At 52.5% G+C, this 5,000-nt stretch overlaps 1 non-coding gene across 1 annotated transcript in view; it reads right to left on the bottom strand.

The window, feature by feature from the left end:
- LOC124744402 overlaps window positions 1-1,365 on the bottom strand; it is a 1,909-nt gene extending 544 nt beyond the window's left edge. Inside the window, exon 1 of the ribosomal RNA XR_007010731.1 lies at window positions 1-1,365. This exon is cut by the window's left edge and continues 544 nt beyond it. This is a non-coding gene — a ribosomal RNA (small subunit ribosomal RNA).
- Window positions 1,366-5,000: the final 3,635 nt, after the last annotated feature.

The raw sequence follows: 5,000 nt of genomic DNA, 5'->3' as shown, positions 1-5,000 counted from the left end.
CACCCACCGAATCAAGAAAGAGCTATCAATCTGTCAATCCTTCCGGTGTCCGGGCCTGGTGAGGTTTCCCGTGTTGAGTCAAATTAAGCCGCAGGCTCCACTCCTGGTGGTGCCCTTCCGTCAATTCCTTTAAGTTTCAGCTTTGCAACCATACTTCCCCCGGAACCCAAAAGCTTTGGTTTCCCGGAGGCTGCCCGCCGAGTCATCGGAGGAACTGCGGCGGATCGCTGGCTGGCATCGTTTATGGTTAGAACTAGGGCGGTATCTGATCGCCTTCGAACCTCTAACTTTCGTTCTTGATTAATGAAAACATACTTGGCAAATGCTTTCGCTTCTGTTCGTCTTGCGACGATCCAAGAATTTCACCTCTAACGTCGCAATACGAATGCCCCCGCCTGTCCCTATTAATCATTACCTCGGGTTCCGAAAACCAACAAAATAGAACCGAGGTCCTATTCCATTATTCCATGCACACAGTATTCAGGCGGGCTTGCCTGCTTTAAGCACTCTAATTTGTTCAAAGTAAACGTGCCGGCCCACCGAGACACTCAATAAAGAGCACCCTGGTAGGATTTCAACGGGGTCCGCCTCGGGACGCACGAGCACGCACGAGGCGGTCGCACGCCTTCGGCTCGCCCCACCGGCAGGACGTCCCACGATACATGCCAGTTAAACACCGACGGGCGGTGAACCAACAGCGTGGGACACAAATCCAACTACGAGCTTTTTAACCGCAACAACTTTAATATACGCTATTGGAGCTGGAATTACCGCGGCTGCTGGCACCAGACTTGCCCTCCAATAGATACTCGTTAAAGGATTTAAAGTGTACTCATTCCGATTACGGGGCCTCGGATGAGTCCCGTATCGTTATTTTTCGTCACTACCTCCCCGTGCCGGGAGTGGGTAATTTGCGCGCCTGCTGCCTTCCTTGGATGTGGTAGCCGTTTCTCAGGCTCCCTCTCCGGAATCGAACCCTGATTCCCCGTTACCCGTTACAACCATGGTAGGCGCAGAACCTACCATCGACAGTTGATAAGGCAGACATTTGAAAGATGCGTCGCCGGTACGAGGACCGTGCGATCAGCCCAAAGTTATTCAGAGTCACCAAGGCAAACGGACCGGACGAGCCGACCGATTGGTTTTGATCTAATAAAAGCGTCCCTTCCATCTCTGGTCGGGACTCTGTTTGCATGTATTAGCTCTAGAATTACCACAGTTATCCAAGTAACGTGGGTACGATCTAAGGAACCATAACTGATTTAATGAGCCATTCGCGGTTTCACCTTAATGCGGCTTGTACTGAGACATGCATGGCTTAATCTTTGAGACAAGCATATGACTACTGGCAGGATCAACCAGGGAGCTGCGTCAACTAGAGCTGAGCAGCCGGCCGCCCGGGAGTGTGTCCCGGGGGCCCGCGCGAACACGCAAGCGTCCGCTCAATCATTCTGCAAACAGGAGGAGGCTGAGCTCCCCTGCACAATACACCTCGAAACCCTCTCAGGTCCCGGCGGCGCGCAGCGCCGTCCCAAGTACTTGGTCGGGTTCGAGAGAGGCGCAATCGCCCGGAGTTAGGCGAGTAGACGCTTTCGGTGCGACCACCCGTGCTCCCAACTGAGCTTGCCGCTGCCGACAGAGGCCCGGGAGCGTGCTGTCGTGGCATTGCCGGCGGGAGACAACACGCGCCACCTACGGTGACCGGCAGCTCCAACGCCAGCGCCACAGAAGGACAAAAGCCCCACTTGGGTGCCGAAGCGAACTCTCCCAGCACAGCGCACGCGCCAACACATCCGCACAGCTGCGATACAAACCACCAGCGAGAACCGCTGGGGCGACCGAGCAGCAGACGGCGTCGCGGCGCCGAGCGCCGGGCGGCGGCGCATCCTCAACGCACACAGTCCTCAATCGGACCAGCACACTGAAGATGTCCACCGCGCTTCGCACCGGGCCCGCGAGGACCTACTTTGGCCGCACGGCGCCGCGCGCAGGGTGCGCCGGCGCGCAGCTGCGACGCCTGCCGCGTCCGTCGGCCGGCGCGCCTGCCACTGGCCGCCCCCACCAGCCGGCTGTAGCGCGTGCGCCCACGCACCGCGCGGCCAGCACGCCGGGAGGCGCCCCCTCACCGGCCGGGGACGGTCCCACCCAGCCACCGCGCGTATCGCTTCACACCCAGATGCCGTTCAGTTTCGTCGGCATGGTGGGTATCGCTGGAACAACCGGTTCGTACCTCAACCTATCGTCGCCATCACCGATTCACCCTAGCGAGAACAACCGCACCACAACAGGTTACCATTTGTTCATTTGCGTAACTTCACCAGAAAACGCAGGCGTCCATCGCCATTTGCAACTTCAACGATTATTGCATGCCTGTGTCAGGTGTCACGCCACACTACGTCTGCCCACATACACGCAACAAAATGTGCACGCCTAGACAATACGTGGAAGGTGGCCCCCGTACGTATGCGATGTCCATTGCTCGAACGACTGTCAACCGGCCTCTGTAGCATGTCGCAGATATGGAACGCGGTGCACCATGCCATCACGGTGTGTGAGGAGAGACGACTAGGTCCGAATACATCAACAGACAGCTCATGCTGATCGCCATCCACGGCGTCCGTTCCTCCCACACGTCTCTATGGCGTACCACACTGCAATCCAGCTCTCATAGGGAGACGACACGTAGCTGCGTGCACAATATTTGCACTGTATGGTCCGCCGTTTTTGGGCGCAGTCGTTGTACGGTCACACATGTGCCACGATGTATCATTCGGTACATAAGGACGAATGTGCAGTACAGATTGTGGTTTACGCGTACGACATTAGCGGACGGTTGACACAGGCCGCACCACAACGTAGCCTGAGTACGTCGCATGCGAAGGGCATTGAACATGCAAACTTCTCACCAACCAGCTTGCGAAGGCAGGGGGGCAAGGTGGGGACGTGGGGAGGGGCGGCATGTACGTCCTGCTGCCATCCACATTACAGTGTACAGCAGGAGCATGTGGAAAGTCAGCAAGACTTGCAAGGTGTTTAACATGAAGCGATACACAGGGGAGCGGGCAGTGCGAGTAGCGAACTATATTGCGAGGGTTGCGGGTGGGCAACACTACACTAATTGAACGAGTCGTATAACAATTACAGAGCAGGTTTAGGCGACAACATGGGTTACGTTAGGGGACAACGTGGGTTACGTTAGGGGACAACGTGGGTTACTTTAGGGGACAACGTGGGTTAGGTTAAGGCACAACGTGGGTTAGGTTAAGGCACAACGTGGGTTAGGTTAAGGCACAACGTGGGTTAGGTTAAGGCACAACGTGGGTTAGGTTAAGGCACAACGTGGGTTAGGTTAAGGCACAACATGGGTTAGGTTAAGGCACAACATGGGTTAGGTTAAGGCACAACATGGGTTAGGTTAAGGCACAACATGGGTTAGGTTAAGGCACAACGTGGGTTAGGTTAAGGCACAACGTGGGTTAGGTTAAGGCACAACGTGGGTTAGGTTAAGGCACAACGTGGGTTAGGTTAAGGCACAACGTGGGTTAGGTTAAGGCACAACATGGGTTAGGTTAAGGCACAACATGGGTTAGGTTAAGGCACAACATGGGTTAGGTTAAGGCACAACATGGGTTAGGTTAAGGCACAACATGGGTTAGGTTAAGGCACAACATGGGTTAGGTTAAGGCACAACGTGGGTTAGGTTAAGGCACAACGTGGGTTAGGTTAAGGCACAACATGGGTTAGGTTAAGGCACAACATGGGTTAGGTTAAGGCACAACATGGGTTAGGTTAAGGCACAACATGGGTTAGGTTAAGGCACAACATGGGTTAGGTTAAGGCACAACATGGGTTAGGTTAAGGTACAACATGGGTTAGGTTAAGGTACAACATGGGTTAGGTTAAGGTACAACATGGGTTAGGTTAAGGTACAACATGGGTTAGGTTAAGGTACAACATGGGTTAGGTTAAGGTACAACATGGGTTAGGTTAAGGTACAACATGGGTTAGGTTAAGGTACAACATGGGTTAGGTTAAGGTACAACATGGGTTAGGTTAAGGTACAACATGGGTTAGGTTAAGGTACAACATAGGTTAGGTTAAGGTACAACATAGGTTAGGTTAAGGTACAACATAGGTTAGGTTAAGGTACAACATAGGTTAGGTTAAGGTACAACATAGGTTAGGTTAAGGTACAACATAGGTTAGGTTAAGGTACAACATAGGTTAGGTTAAGGTACAACATAGGTTAGGTTAAGGTACAACATAGGTTAGGTTAAGGTACAACATAGGTTAGGTTAAGGTACAACATAGGTTAGGTTAAGGTACAACATAGGTTAGGTTAAGGTACAACATAGGTTAGGTTAAGGTACAACATAGGTTAGGTTAAGGTACAACATAGGTTAGGTTAGGTTAGGTTAGGTTACACGTTGTTGTAAGGAAAGGTGTAGGGGGGGGGGGCGGGGGCGGCAGGTTCGTTGATAGTGATTATAGTAAGTGAATGCTTGTGACATGATCAGATTTGTCACGTCAGGATGCACCTTTGGCTTATTAGAGGCGGCGCTCCAATTCTATGCTTGTGTGAGACCTGTGTCTTTGACTCATGTCATTGTTTGTGCGCTGTGACAGGAGGTACTATTGTGATGTTGGGTGCACCGTTGTATAGGACATGTGTGGGTGTTGGTGCCTGGTCTGCGCAATGGTGGATGTCGAAAGGCTGGGATATTGTATTTTCCGCATGGACCTCCTGGTCTGGTTGTGATAGTGTGGATTGTGTAATGTGGCGGAGAAGATGCACTGGATGTTGTTCCATGCTGGTGCTTACATATTGTATGTGCGCCTGTTAGAAGCAGAGAGTGGTGCGTGATCAGAGTGTCTGGCTGACGTGTGGTTCCCATTGTGGGCAGACTCTTTCAGCATGTATACGGACAGTTGTGTATATTTGCTGTAGTTTGATGGCTCTGCATTGATTACTAATCAGCGCCGTGTGTACGGGTAATCTG

This window comes from Schistocerca piceifrons, unplaced genomic scaffold, assembly GCF_021461385.2.
Source record: "Schistocerca piceifrons isolate TAMUIC-IGC-003096 unplaced genomic scaffold, iqSchPice1.1 HiC_scaffold_290, whole genome shotgun sequence".
In the NCBI taxonomy this organism is placed as follows: Eukaryota; Metazoa; Arthropoda; class Insecta; order Orthoptera; family Acrididae; genus Schistocerca; species Schistocerca piceifrons.
Note: the sequence above shows the minus strand (reverse complement) of the source record. Positions and strands in the feature narration are given on the sequence as shown.